Source organism: Musca autumnalis, unplaced genomic scaffold (assembly GCF_047663935.1).
Source record: "Musca autumnalis isolate F117 unplaced genomic scaffold, ASM4766393v1 scaffold_3, whole genome shotgun sequence".
NCBI lineage: Eukaryota > Metazoa > Arthropoda > Insecta > Diptera > Muscidae > Musca > Musca autumnalis.
Genome location: NW_027411866.1, coordinates 71,966,081 through 71,983,099, shown reverse-complemented (window position 1 = coordinate 71,983,099; position 17,019 = coordinate 71,966,081).

Sequence of the window (17,019 nt, the reverse complement as noted above, 5' to 3'; positions counted from 1 at the left end):
TCTTCTTCTATTTCTTCTTCCTCTTGGAGGTTTATAACACTGTGCAACAAAATGGAGGTGAACATCTGGGGAAGAGATAATACCTTTTGGTGATGAAAGCCCTTGGCGAGTATATTAAGAACCCCGAAGGACAGATCCGCCGTGAGTCGAACTTCCGCGTTATGGCGTGATGAAGTTTTTGCTAGAGACCCTGTAAGGCATCAGGAATTAGCGTTATATCTTTGTTCACTGTTGCTTTAGCTTACTTTTGAGATGACATGTCTGCAGTCAAATCCAATGAGGATTATTTTCGTAAAGCACTTCGACCTTCTAACTCGCTTCCTTCAATGTCCTTTTCGTTCTTTATTCTAAGAGCCGCTATAAAAGTACCACATTTTCTCAGTGACATTTTTGCAGAACATTTTCAAACTGAAAAACGTCATCTTGTGGTACTTTTATAGCTTCTCTTAAAATAAAGGACGAAAAGGACATTGAAGGAAGCGAGTTAGAAGGTCGAAGTCGATTAGTTGTCAATGAGAGCCATACCTAAAATTTTCTGAGCGACATTTTTGCAGAATATTTCGAAGCTGAAAAACGTCATCTTGTGGTACTTTTATAGCGGCTCTTAGAATAAAGAACGAAAAGGACATTGAAGGAAGCGAGTTAGAAGGTCGAAGTGCTTTACGAAAATAATCCTCATTGGATTTGACTGCAGACATGTCATCTCAAAAGTAAGCTAAAGCAACAGTGAAATCACATGAATTAAGGACTCTGTGGCACACCCATCACTGCTGCCAATACCATACTACATACCAATAACATGGTTCAGGGTTATGTAAAATTGTTTCCCATGGTTGTTGTGTTTGCCATTAACTGTAGTCATTTATTGTAAATGTAACTTAATTACGCTGAAATGTTGACGCTTATGTTTTATAACAAAATGTCAGTTGAAGTCATTTGATTAATCGTGTCAAACTACGCAAAGTTAATAAAATACCACCAACCAAACCACTCCACCCACCGCGTTGACGTTCAGGAAATACCAAACGAAACAGGAAAACGGATAATTTTACCCAACTAACAGTACATTTGATTCTTGTGGAGTTTAAGACGAAGAATAGTAAGAACGTGAGAATGAAGGAAATAGGACTAAAAGTTTTGTGTTACAATTTAATGAAAATCCAAGATGCCAAGCAAGTGCTGGGTTTCCAATTGTCACATATGAATTTTATTTTTGGAAAAATATCACTTAAAGCGTATAAAATGAGTCCGTTTCCAATGACTTAACACGGTGCGCCTGTACTAAATTTAAATGAAAAGTGCTTACACCTAGGAAGTTTTTGCGGATTCTGAAACTACAATGTTCATAGATGAGAAAAACAAAAACAAACAAAAAAAAACAAAAAAATCGGCGTAGTGTTTTTTTTAATAAATCGCGGTGAAAGTTCACATTTTTAGGTTTTTTTAGGGTTTCACGATTCTGCTTAGAAACCGCAAGTCCTATCGAAATGGGACTAAAGAAAATGTTGTAGCAGTGAAAATTCAATGTTTCCATTTTTATCGCATATTTTCTTCCGTTTCAAATGTTGGACAGATTCGTGCAAGCAGGTTTTTATTTGTTGTGAAATATATAAAAAAACTTAAAAGATAGTGTGATCCAATATCAATCGAATGACAGACCTAATATACAACATATATATTAAATGAGTAACGTAGGGGATGAACTATACCATGCAACGGCCCTGACCGATTTTAACAAGGCAAAGCCCAGGACTTATCTTGGTCCCTCTTTCATCTCAAGCTGACTCTGACCTCCCCTTGGTGTCCCCTTATGTCTTTAAAACTGCTAGAGGTAGTGAGAGCCTTGGACTGGTAACCCACTCCTACAAATTGTACGAGTACTATGAACAAACAAGTAAGAACGGCAGTACTGTATTAGCTTTCATAGTGAACGGTCGCGAAAAGAGCACAAAACAAAACACAAACATCTAAATTTTACTTTATTTGTCGTAATTTTCAAATAAGTAATTTTTGTGTGACAAGATTTCAGACAAATCGAACTCATTCAAAGAAAATATAAGCAGTAAAATGCCCCACGGGGCTAAATCTACGCCCCCTCGCAGGGGAAGTTCACTATTTAAAAGAGCAAAGAATAAAACCAAAATCGTTAACATAGACTCTCCTAGAGATGTGCCTTCACGATTTAATCGCTTCAGCAGTCTATCTGATATGGATTGTTTTGACGAACCTGAAGAATCCAACATTACCCCTATGGTAAAAGAACATAAACCACCTCCAATTGTTGCTGATGTAAATATCCCGCTTCGAGAGATTCAACATATATTAGGCTCAGACTGTGTCTATAAGCGTACCTCTATCGGAACAAAAGTTTTTCCGAAAACCACTGAAAAATATGAGTTTTGCATTAAAGCATTGAAAGATAACAAAATCGAGTTCCATTCATTCAATTCGAAAGAAAATCGATTATATACTATATTCCTGCATGGTTTACCAAGATTAAATACTGAGGATATCACAACCGAATTGGCGAACTACAATCTTTCACCAAAATCTGTCACTGAAATCAAAACAAAATTTAGCTCAGTACATGATGCGATTTATAAAGTCCAATTTCCGAAAAAGACTTTTAACCCAAAATCACTACACAACGTCAAAACAATATGCGATGTATTGATTACTTGGAGAAAAAGTAAGCCGAAAAAGAATGGCAAACCAACTCAATGTTGGAATTGTCTAATGTACGGTCATGGCGGAGAACACTGCAACCGTATGCCAGCATGCATGACCTGTGCTAAACCACACTCAACTGCCGTTTGTCCATTCACTCAAAATAATAAAGTGCCAGCTGCTTTCATTTGTTTTAACTGCAAAAAGCATGGGTACGAAAGAACTGATCACTCAGCCAACGACATAAATTGTCCTCTACGTGCCCTTTATCTGGAAATACGTTCAAAAGCAACAAATCGAACATCACAGAGAGCTAGAGTTTATCACCAACGTACATATGTAAATACCACCTCCCCCCACCAACAAAGTGGGAACAGTTCACACATCACTGGGAATAGCCACATTTTCTCCCAACAACAAAACCGTTCGTCATTTGCTCATGTAACAAGAGAGAGCAACAATGATCTCTTCAGCATTGATCAATTGTTTAACATATTCTCATCATCTCTTGATGAATTGAGTAAATGTACCACAAAGGTACAACAAATACAAGTTGTGATGTCTCTATTGAAATATGCTCATGACATCAAATAAGCCAACAAACATTTTCAACATACTCCATTGGAACTCAAATGGATTTACATCGTATTCTCATCTAAAACAAATGGAAAGTATTCTCCAATTTTATAACATCCATATTGCTTGTATAAATGAAATTTTTTTTAAAGAGAACCACCATCCTTTTTTTGTAAACTATTCTATTTTGCGTAAAGACAGACCTAATAGACATGGGGGAGGTGTTGCTCTCTTAATACACAAATCTTTGTATTATAAGCAAATACCAATGGCCAACAATCTATATATAGAAAACCTATCTATAGAGATATATATTAATAACAGGAGAACGATAGTAACTACAGCGTATTCTCCGAAATATACATCAGTTTTTAAAAATGAAATTAAAAAACTTATTCCTCAAGGCACCGATTTTATCGTAATCGGCGATTTAAATGCAAAACATCAAGCCTGGAATTGTATCAATAATAATACGGCCGGAATTGTTTTGAACCAACTTCAGCATACAGAAAACTTCTTTGTTTATCATCCTGATAAGTACACATTATATCCTCATCGTAGAGGCTGTATCCCTTCGACCGTCGACATTGCTTTAAGTAATATATCTCTACCATTCCACCTGAAAACATTAGAGTATGAAGTCCCGTCAGATCATCTCCCCGTTTTATGTACCATAAATTGCAGCACATATAAAGTTTTTGAAACGCCTCAATTTAATTATAAAAACACCAATTGGAATCTTTTTAGAACAATCGTAGATCGTAGCATTAGTTTCTCAACAACATTGTACACATCAAATCTGAGCATAGACAATGAAATATCAAAATTTACTGATCTGATTTTCAATGCTAGAAATCAATCCACTCCTACAGCTATAACATCACGCTCTACATCATTACCCAATGATATTTTGCATTTTATTCGCCAGAGACGAATATTAAAAAGAAAACAGCAAAGAACCAATACCGAACCACATTACTCCTTGTACAATCAATCTATACAATTTTTGAATAAAATCATAGACAAAAAAATATATTTACTAAAAAACAACATGTGGTCAAAACTTTTGGAAAATATGAGACCAGGCGATAAAAAATTCTGGAGAATAAGCCGCGCTCTAAGGGGTAAGAAAAGACAAGAAATACCAATTCTCAAAGTTGGTAGCAGAACCTTTGTATCTGATGAAGAGAAATGTGAAATTCTAGCAAATACATTTGCTGAATCTCACAAACTTACTCTAAATTATAGAAATGCAATAGATGACACAGTAAACTCTACTGTTCTTAATCTTAAGAGAGATATTGAAAATGCAGTTTTAATAACAACAGATGAAGTATCTTCCGTCTTAAAGGGGTTAAAAGCATCAAAAGCACCAGGTATTGACAACATCCCAAATATATTACTCAAAAATCTTCCTGCAAAGGCTGTGGAAGTTTTGACTCGAATATTTAATAGTTGTATTTATTTAAATTACTTTCCAACGTCGTTTAAAAAAGCAAAAGTTATACCAATCCATAAGCCGAACAAACCAGTAAGCAGTCCATGTAGCTATAGGCCAATTAGTCTCCTCAGTAATCTGGGAAAAGTTTTTGAGAGACTAATACATTCAAGAATCGAAGAGTTTGCATTCCAGCATAACATAATCCCTGAAGAACAATTTGGATTCAAAAAAGATCATAGCACGGTTCATCAAGTTGCTCGCATCAAAAATAAAATTTGTACTAACAGGACTTTAAAAAAATCAACAGGCCTTATACTTTTAGACATAGAAAAGGCCTTTGATACTGTTTGGCATAACGGTCTGATACTTCAAAAAATGGAAGATAAAAATAAACCACAACAAAACTCAGTGCATCATTTTCCCTTACAACAAATCTCCAAAGAGACTACCTTTAAGGCAAATACAGTTCGAAGGGAATGAAATATGCTTCCAACACAACGTAAAATATCTTGGAGTAATTCTAGATCAAAAGCTCCTATTTAAAACTCATATACAAACTGCCTGCTAGAAAGCGGTTAAATCATTTCGTGCATTATGGCCATTTTTAAATAGGCGGTCATTTTTAAGCATGCAAAATAAGAATCTGATATTTAAATGCATTATCAGACCCAGCCTTACATATGCATCACCAGTTTGGTATCGAGCAGCAAATTCCCACCTGAAACATATGCAGATAGTGCAAAACAAATGTCTTAAGATGATTTTTCAAAAACACTGGCGTTATCCCACATCACGTCTTCATGAAGAAACAGGATACGAGTTAATTAGAGACTTCATTAAAAGAATTAATGACAACTTTTTCGAAAGAAATAATAACTCCTCTTATTCACTAATAAGGGAATGTAAAGAATAACATTTATTTAACACAATTATAAAAAATATTTTGAAATATTTACAAATCACATTTAAGGTTTTTTACATCCTTTTTGCCTTGTAATTTTATCATTATTATATAATCACAACCACTTGTTAACTATAAATATATATATATTTGTTGAAATATCCTTTTAGTAGATAAACCCCATTAATGTAAACATATTTTTACTTTGTAAGAAAATTGTATATATGGATGAAATAAATTGAAATTGAAAAAAAAAAACAAGTAAGAACGGCTTTATGTTCGGCCGGGCTGAACTTGTTATACCCCCCAACACGAGCGGTATTTAAGTAAAATGGAACAATAAGTTTATTTCGTTTATGAAGAAGAGTTAATACCAAATTTCAGAAATTTCGTTGAAACAATGTCGTTAAGCTTCAAAATACCGAAATTAGGGAGATACCGTTCTATGGGGCTATATCAAAATGTCGATCTATACCGACAAATTTCTGGCGTAAAGTCTTTAGACTCAAAGAAGACTAAATATCAAATTTCCGATATTTTAGTAAGATAATGTGGTTAAAACTTAAGAAATACCGTAAATCAAGAGGTATGCTCCTATGGGAGATATACTTGGACTTGGACTTATACTGATAATTATTTTCTGGAACATTTTATAACCCCATGAAAGACTAAATAACAAATTTCAGTCATTTCGGTCACATCTTTCACAATTAAGACTAAATACCAAGTTTGAGCCATTTCAAAGTACCGAAAATTGGGATGTACCGTTCTATTGGGCTATATGATTTTAACGGACGGACGGACAGTCGGACATGGTTATAACGTCTTAGAATTTTATCCTGATCACGAATATACATACTTATGGGGTCTCCGGTGAATATTTCGATGTGTTACAAACGGCATGACAAATTTAAGTATACCCTCCATTTTATGGTGGAGGGTATAACAAGGAATAAAACGGTGCTCTTGAACCAAAAAAATCGCCGGAGCGCTTCGCGATAAAAGTTCACATTTTTAGGTTTTCACGATATCGATGTGGGATTAGGGAAAGGATTATAGCTGTGAAAATTCTCTAGAGGACTGAACTTTATGATTTCTTTCTAGGTTTACCATTTTTGAGATATAAAAGTTCCGATCACAATTTGTAGGTTGTTTTGTTAGGTTTTCACGATTTTGCTTGAAAATGGCAAGTGTTCTCGAAATGGGACTAGCAGCGAAAGTTCTGTACGAGATTGGCTTCGTAAGTTTTTCCTAGGTTGTACCATTTTTGAGATATATGAGTTTAAGTTGGGAAATTGTAGCCATGACAGTGTTTTATACGGAGGCAATACAGTCAGTTCATTGTCCCAATTTGAACTTCTATATCTCAAAAATGGTAAAACCTACTAGGACATCATACTGTCAGAGCAACACTTAAATGTGACGTACTGTGTTATTGCTGCCAGGACATAAAGCATGAGTTTGATTACGGATTTGTAGTTGGTCGAAGGCTAAAACGTCTAGTCTCCAGCTTACCCCAGTGAATGAAAGAGTTGCTACTACACGGATAATAGCTTAATTTTCCAACATCAGCCTTATTTGCGCTATTTCTCCAACTGAATACAAGGACAAACACAAAAAAGATATATTTTACGAGCATTTAGAACAAACATGTGGCCGTTGTTCCTGTCTATCATATTAAGATTATTCTAGGCTATTTTAATCCCAAAATTGGAATAGTCGTAAACAGTTGGGAAATTCAGTATCCACAGTGAAATGAAATGAGACTGATAGACTTTGTAGCGACAAAGAACATGGTAGTTATCAGTACCAGATTTGAGCATCTCGACATTCATAAGGGAACCTGGCTTTTAGCAGACCAAAAAACAAGAAATCAATATGATCACGTTTTGATAGATGGAAGACATTCATCGAGATTGGTGGTTGTAGGATCGTACAGAAAAGCAAACGTAGACACGGTACGTACCCAATTAAACGTAACAAATACAGTACAAACAGACACAACACGGAAGTAGAGCTGGCAAAAAACCGTTGTTATTTCTAAATTAATGTCATAGTTTGCCAGCTTTAAACGGAAGTTGGACACCGGTAAACTACAATCACGCCACACAGCCACAGCATATTCCACTCAGCTGTACTAATTGCTTAATAAAAGTACTCCTCGTCCAGATACCATATCAGCACAGTGGCATAATACTGCCCACTCCATGCAAACAGACACAAAATCCATACTTGGATACCAGAGACCTCCACCAAGGAACCCATCGTATGTGTCATACGGCTACCTAAGAGAAGGCATTAATGGCTCCTCTACACACAGTAGCAACGCGAGAGGTATACTGAGAAAAGGATAGAGGAGAAACTTATTTTCCTAAGGAAGTGCGAGTGTGAAAAAAATCGAAATGTGCAAGAGCCAGAATGAATTCTACAAAAGAGTGAAACATCAAACTGATGGCTTTGGTACAGGCACATCCTCCTTTAGAGACGAGCAAGGTAATCTCGCAACAGATACAGATAGTTTACTCGGGATATGGCAAAAGCATTTTTCCAAACTGTTGGTATCCAATACTAGCTACCACAGATTCAATCCCAAAAGATGGTATGTAGTCCGGCCTAGATGAGGTAAATATATCATTAAACCGGCTGAAGAATAATAAAACAGAAGGAGCCGATTGCTTACCAGCCGAGCTGTTGAAACCTAAGGCGACACGCTACCAAGGGGTAGTTTACACTATATGTAAATGTCATATGACATGAAATTTTCCATCGTTATATATTCGCTTATATGTGCAGTATTGGAGATTTTCCTTACGCCATTTACTCTGTGGGCCCACATCAGCAAAAATGTAAAAAAAACTACGTCTCCACATTGCCTACGTGGGTAGATATGGAATGGTTTTTTCGTGTCATATGACATTGATAGATAGTGTAAACTACCTCTAAGACGTATGCATTAGCTAAACTTATGAAACAAATGACCGCTGTCCTGCCCATGAGATTAAAATTATTCTAGGCGCTTTTAATGCCAAAATTGGAATGGAGAATATTTTTGGCACAAACGTCGTTAAATTCAATTTCTACTGTGAAGGCAACAAACATGATAGTTAGAAGTACCAGATTTAAGCATCTCGACATTCATAAGGCTACCTGACTGTCACCATACCAAAATAGTAAAATGTGATAAATGGAAGACATTCATCGAGCGTTTTGGATGTATGTACAATGATTGTACTACAATCGTTACGAGAAGCAATTATAGACTCGGACCAATATTTCCCGATAACATATTAGGCGCTCAGCGACAAAACGGCCTAACCCACAAAAAAATTAAAGTGAATATAAAGATCTAGCCGAAACCTTTTGAAATCAATAAGTAAAAACTCCATATTGCATTGTTTTAGAAGCTAGTATAACCTAGTGTTATACAATGCAATAGGGAGCTTTTTTAGTATTTATTTCAAAAGGTTCCGGTTAGATCTTTATAGTCACTTTGATTTTTTGAGCATGTGGGTTAGGGCGTTTTGGCGCTGAGCGCTTCATACCTGCACAGGGATAAAATATTGTCCAGTCCATGCAAACAATCGCAAAATACATACTAGGATACCAGAGACCTCCACCAAGAACCCATGGTATGACCTGGAGTGAAGTGCTGCTACCGAAAAGAAAAATGCGGCATATAGGACTACGTGGGAGTATGTAAAAATTGAGATGTACAGAAGCCCGAATAAGGTCCGAAACTTCTAACAACGAGTGAAACATCAAACTGATGGCTTTGGTATAGGCACAAAATTCCTATGGAGACAAGCAAGGTAATTTGATAATAGATACAGATAGAGTGCTAAGGATATGCAAAAACCATTTTTCCAAACAGTTGGTATCCATTACTAGCGAAGACCATGAAGATACCACAGATCCAATCCCAAAAGATGATTATGAATGTATTCCTCCCGGACAAGATGAGGTAAAGACAGCAATAAACAGGCTAACGAATAATATAGCAGCAGGAGCCGATGGCTTACCAGCTGAGTTGTTGTAAACCGCAGGCGACATTCTGATAAAGTGTATGCATTAGCCAGTTTGCACTATCTGGCAGGAAGAAACAGTACCCGACGATTGGAACCTGAGCATCCTGTGTCCCGTCCACAAGAAATGAGATAAGACTGTGTGCTCTAACTATAGGAGAAGAAGTCTGTTGAACTAACGGTTGACTAAATAATTTGATTTGTTCAAAAATTGTTTCCAATGTTCAGATTCTTGCATTTTATGAACGTAATTCATAAAGCAATAAATACCGGTTTCTTTTTTGAATGAAACATAAACATGGGGTATATGAACCAATTCATTCATTTCAAAATACATCTTCTATAAAGAAGAAAAAATTTACTTATATTCAAAACTCTGTTTATATTTATATGAAGTTATTTTTTCTATAAAGATTCTGTTTTCTGTATTTTTTCGCCGGCACAATTCTTTTTTTTTTTATTTTATTTTGTAATTATTGTTCTTTTAAACGTTTATTCTAATGATTTTTCCTAATGATTTATCTTGTAAAGCAGAACAATTTAATTTAAGCCATAAGTATTGAGTCCATCAGCACTAGCTTGAGTTATTTGATGTTCCATTTATATTAAAGAAATTAAAAAATTGAATATGCGAACTAAATGTTATTGATATAGTGATTGTTTTTCGACAACAATTGTTGTTTAAACGACATCTATACGTGTTTGGTTTTTTAGTGTGGTAGTGGTGGTTGTTTAGGATGTTGTGCTTTGTTGATACAGAGTCAATGTGGGGGTACCCAGCACACCAATCGTACCGACATCGTAACAAAGTCGGATCCGAAATCGTACCGATATCTTAGCGAAAGTTGTATGAAGTGGTTGACATAATTTTGGAACGAAATGTCGGAGCGAAATCGGATAGCCTTCGTTCAGAATTCAGAATGAAATCGGAAGAAAATCCTTGGGAAATTCGGAATGCGATTTTTTTTCTCAGAATTTTAGTACAGATTTCTGAACGATTTTGGAATAATGTCGTATGAAAATGTGAGGTACCTTCCGAATCTGCGTAAAGATTTCTGAACGATTTTGGAATAATGTCGTATGAATTTCGAACGAAAAATTTTTTCTCTGACGTCTCTTTTTTATTTATCAATTTTTCTTTGTTATGTTTTTTATTGGAAGATTGTTATTTCAAACGTATCTAATGATTTTCACTGTTGTTATCATTTTGTAGTTATAGTAGGTGCCACCGTGGTTCAATGGTATGCACACCCGCCTTGCACGCAGAAGGTCGTGGGTTCGATTCCCCGGACAGGCAACATCAAATTTTCAACGGTGGCTAAATACCCCTCAGTAATGTTGGCGACATTTCTTGAGTATTTCAGCCATGCAAATCTTCTATACAAGTGATGTTTTAGAGCACGCCGCACAGTGTTGCCGCTTCCATACAAAAGTGGACAAAAATAGAAGGAGTTGACCTAGGTTGATGAATTTTTGCACAAGTACTTATAAGTGCATAGGAATGAAAAATTTCAACTTTGGTCCATATCGGTTCAGATTCGGATATAGCCCCCATATATATCTTTCCCCGATTTTGCTATAACTCGGTCAATTTTGATCGAATTGGGCCCATGAGTAGCTCTACCGATTCTCACAAAAATCGCATCAGATTTGGATATAGTCCCCATATATATCTTTCCCCGATTTTGCTATAACTCGGTCAATTTTAATCGAATAGAATTTAATCACAGATTTTCGTAAAAATCGGTTCAGATTTGGATATAGCTCCCATATATATCTTTCCCCGATTTTGCTATAAATCCCTCAATTTTTGATGAATAGCCTTCAAATTTAACATGGTATGTTTCCTCAGGCCACTGATTTTGATTTGATTTTGCAAAAATCGGTACAGATTAGGATATAGGCTCTATATATATCTTTCACCGATTTTGCTATAAATCGATCAATTTTTGAAACATAGCCTTCAAATTTAACATGGGGTGTTTTCTTAAGGCCTTTTTCAGTTCCACCGATTTTGACAAAAATCGGTGTAGATTTGGATATAGCTCCCATATATATTTCACTAAACACGCAACGATATTGGTTAAATAAGAAAATATGACGTAATTATCCGTACTTGAGTGACATCGGGCGAAATTATATATCGAGTCATGTTCAAACCTGAACCGATATGGACCAAAGTTGATTTTTTTCATTCCTGTGCCCTCATAAGTACTTGTGCAAACATTCATCAACCTACGTCAAAGGTAAAACTGAACAGGGGCCTGAGGAACATCCCATGTTAAATTTGAAGGCTATTCATCAAAAATTGAGCGAATTATAGCAAAATCGTGAGAATATATATATGGGGGCTATATCCAAATCTGAACCGATTTTTACGAAAATCGGTGAATCTATTCAGGGGTCTAAGAAAATATCGCACATAAAATTTGAATTCGATTAAAATTGACCGAGTTATAGCAAAATAGGTGATAGATATATATGGGGGCTATATCCAAATCTGAACCGATTTTTGTGAAAATCGGTGTAGCTATTCAGGAGCCTAAGAAAATAACACGTACTAAATTTGAAGGCTATCCGATCAAAATTGAACAAGTTGTAGCTAAATCGGGAAAAGATATATATGGGGGTTATATAAAATCTGAACCGATATATCTCAGAAGGTTGCAGGGATGGGCAGAAAGTTTTTGCACATTTTTATTTGGAAGAGATGTCCAATTAACGGAAAACAAGAGCCGAGGTGGCAATAGGTGGCAATCAAAAGATCTACTCTACTAAATAATAAGAATTTGAATTTTTTTTTTCAAATTTAAATTTTGATTTCTTGATAACGGTACATTGCCCACGTGCAGTTGATGTCACTTTTTTGTACTAAAATTTTATATTTATAGCCCACCCATCAAATCCCTATCTAAAACTTTTAATTTTATCAACAAACTTTTCAGAAAATGTTATTTTAAAAATTATCTAATTTTCATATGATTACCGCTTTAGATTACCTGGGAAATATTTTTCATATTTCAAGGGCTATAACTTCATTATGGATGCACATATCGACAAAATTCTTTCAGATTCGTTGTATGGGATGTGTTTACTGTAAGAAAAAATCATGAACATATGTAAAAGTTAACATCACAATTTTTGATTTTTGTCCACGAGGCAACACTGTGCGCCGTTCGGACTCGGCGATAAACTGTAGGTCCCATATTATTGAGCTAATATGAATCGGGGTGCACTCATTGATATGAGAGATGTCTTCCTTGTCCCGCCTGGGATGTCTGTGGAACAACCATTATATATAGTTATAGTACAACAATGTAAACTTTGTGTACGAATATATTGAGTCTATCAGCACTAGCTTAAATTATTTTATGTTGCATTTATATTTAAAATATTTAAAAATTATATATATTATAATTTTATAACCAAACATTTAGTTTTTCGACAACAAACTTAAGTGTTGCTTGTTAGATATATACAAAAGGTGGTTGTTGTGCGAAGGGAAATTTGTTTCCGACATATCGATCCGAATTCGAACGGAAATTTACATCCGACATTCTCTCCGAAATGTCGTATAGAAATCAGAACGATTTTGCTTCCGAAATTGTTCCGATGTGTCGGACATCCGACATTTGGTTTGCTGGGTAGATACGATGGAGGGGAGGCAATACAAAAACAATTCAAGCAAAACGAACAGCAACATCTTTATAGGCAACGCACAAAAACCGGGTTTTGAATGAAAAGAAAATCCGAGAGATAGAGAGCCAAAATATCCTGAGAGCAAATAATGGGAAAAGTAGGGGAAACCAGAAAATTTATTTTTGAATTTGAGAAAATCATTCATACTTTTGAAAAAAATTGACGTTTGTACACGAGTAAAAAAATTGTACATTCACTTTAAATAAGGTGCGTGCACATTATGGAAAATATGTACGGAATTAGAAAAATATTAATACATTATTTTTTTTCTGTGTACCAATGCGGCTTTGGATCCGGCAGGTCACACCAGATATTTACCTTGCGGCAAATCCTGGAAAAGACCCAAGATATGTATATCGATACCTACCACCTTTTGTCGATTACAAAGCAGCCTTTGACAGCTCCCTACTTTCAAAAGTATTTCAAGCTGTGTCTGAATTTTGTATCACCGCAAAGCTCTTTCGACTTTCCAAGAGGACTTTAGCTGATACCCGGTCGTCATTTAAAATAGGAAAGAACCTCTCCGAACTGTTCAGTACTAAAAGATTTTTCAGATAATGTGACTGGCTTTCGTGCAATCACGGTGCTCTTGAACCAACTTTTAATGAAAGGAGCTTGCACTTGCGAAGTTTTTGCGGATTCTGAAACTACAATGTTTATAGATGAGAAAAATCAAAAACACAAAAAAATCGCAGTAGCGCTTTTAAAATAAGTCGCGGTCAAATTGCACATTTTTAGGGTTTTTTAGGTTTTCACGATTTTGTTTGGAAACTGCAAGCCCTATCAAAATGGAACTAAAAGTGTTGTAGCAGTGAAAATTTTCTACAAGATTATCCTTTATGATATGATACTATATCGTCTCCTTATAAAACAATGTCATGAACGGTGCAACTTAACTAACTTTAAATGAAAACCGCTTACACCTAGGAAGTTTTTGCGGATTCTGAAACAGCAATGTTCATAGAGCTCGGACTGTTGAAGTTGGTTCCTATAATTTTGAGGTAGTAAAAGACTTCCTCTACCTCCGCACCGCCGTAAACGCTGTATCGGCTAAACAACGACATCAGTAGTGGGTTTATCTAATTAATTTTTTGGTTACCGAAAAAATATGTGTAAAATTGCTTCTGATAAATTTCAGTATCATTCATTACTAAAATGTAAAGTATTCTGACGTCAGTTTTATATATTGTTATACTTTTCTTTGTATGTATGTATGTAATTTATAAAATATACATTTATTCGAAATTGTAGGAAGTTTACAACTGACAGCAATGGCGGTATTTCCGGTATTTTATAAATGTCAGCTACCGAATAAATCTAACTTAACAACTACCCATACGTTTCTCTATATGTATGTATGCATGTAAAGATAGACTAAAAAGTATATAAAGGACATAAAAGCACAAACATTTATTACGCTTTTGCGCAGTTTTCCGGTATGAATGTGTAATGCTATAACATTAAATGTCCTCGCATACACATGTGTGTGTATGTTGGTTGGTAAACTGTGTCTTAGAGCCATTTTAACGACGTTTTGAACAATTTAAAAGAAAATGTCTAGATATTTTTCCTCCATTTTTACTCTTTGTCTGGCAGTTAGCTGTGCTACTGGCACAAGCATTAACAAAATGTAACATTGTATTAAATGAAAGGAAATTGATGTTTTAAAGCTACAAAAACTTGCAAAAGAAGAAAAAAAAAAACTAGGCAAAAGTTTTGGTTGCTTTTTTAGTTCGAATTGTTGGCAAAATAAGGAAACTCATAAAAATTTGCATACATAAATTCGATAAGAAAAGTTTTTAATGGTTTCCCTTTTTTCTTTCTAAGTGAAGAATTGTGAAAAATATATATAGGTTAGTTTCAGATGATGTCATCGCTATATAGCAGTAGTTTTTGACTAACAAAATATTTTTCAAGGCCATTTGTATTTCAAAAAAAAAAAAAAAATATGATTAGCAAAGTCTGTTATAACTTATCCATTTTTTTATTTACAACGTGAGGATCAACTAAAATCCAAGTTGATCGACAAAATCAAAATTTAGATATTATATCTAAAATGATACACTTTTGCTTTTTTTGGTAAAAATTTCTGAAATACCCTTAACGCATTAAATATTCTATAACATTTGCACTTTTTTGCGTTATATACAAAAATAAAAACATTCAACTAAATCAACCGTAAAATATTAAATCCAATGATAAAAATCAGTTATTTTATTTCCTGTTCTCTCACAAGAGGTGGAAAGCAGATCACATTTGCTATTTGTTTTGTAAACAACCCCAGGCACTGTAATCCGTCAAAGAAAATAACATTAAAACCCATACACACACATTGTGAATCTTATGTGGTGCTTGAGAAAACATTAGGGTTGCACATATGCAGTTTAAAACAATAATAATAGCAACAGAAGTTGTGAAAATTCCGCACTAAGCCTTAATGAGCAGTTATGATGCTTACAATAGATTACTACAATTGATAGTAGCCAGAGTAGGCATCTCTTTTTTATCAGGCGGTAAAATCTTTTTAGCTCAAGTAACAAATTTAAATGCAACAAATGTTGTTACAAAGATGCAAGAAGGGGTCTCCATGTGAACAAGCCTCGTGTTTTTATGTGTGATGAGTATGTATAAAATGCAGCTCGAGTAAATGTGCGGAAGAAATAGTTTAAACGAGGGAAAGTCGAAAATGAAAATATCAACTATAGTAGGTATTTTTATATCCACAAACAATTCAAAATGATGTTGTACGATATTGTGTCTCAATTGCGGCTTTTTATACACTCCACCACGAACTGCATTGAAGTGAATAAGAGCAATTAGTTTCCTTTCGTTTATGAAAGTACTAAACTCTTCCTATTAGTGCAGAAGTAGTATATCAAAGCTAATAATATTCTCATCATATGGGGCGTCATCGTAGTTCTTTACGAAACATTGATCAATATTTCCAATATTCCGAATTCAGCTTCTGAACCTTCTGGTAACACAAAATATTAAATTACAGCAATCTCGTTTCGAAAATTTGACAAAAAACCCTCGAAATACATCAAATTGGGCAATACGGGCTAGATTCAAACTGGATATATACGGAGAGTGTATTTGGAGGAGAAATATATATCTTCTGGGAACACAAAACCAATTAACGAACAATTCGGTAGAAAAAATTTAACTAAAATATTAAAAAAAAAAACTTAAATTGTGTGTATACAAATGTCTTGCACCTTTAGCGAAGACTAAATACCAAATTGCAGTTATTCTGTGTGAATAATGTAGCTACCATTAAGGTCAATTTTCTAGAGAATTTTTACAGCTACAAGATTTGTTCTAATTAATAAATTATTTAAAAAACCCTCCGTCGATTTTTTGTTTTATGATTTTTCTCATCTATGAACATTGTAGCTTCAGACTCCACAGAAACTTTCGGTTCAAGTGCACCGTGTCCATATTTTAGAATAGCCCCCCATATTGCTGTACCTCCAGATTTTCGGCATATTGAATTTAACTAAAATTTTGACCAAACTAAATGTTGTTTGGCATTTGAGATTCCCAGTGGTCACAAAACTTCTTTACAACAAATTTTCCAAATTCTCCAATAAAGGTGTTTCGGTATAGCACCCATTCAACGGTACCTACCGATTTTCAGTATTTTGAGGATTTTATCTACATTTTCTGACCGACATTTGAGATTCCCAGTGGTCACAAAATTTATCCACAAA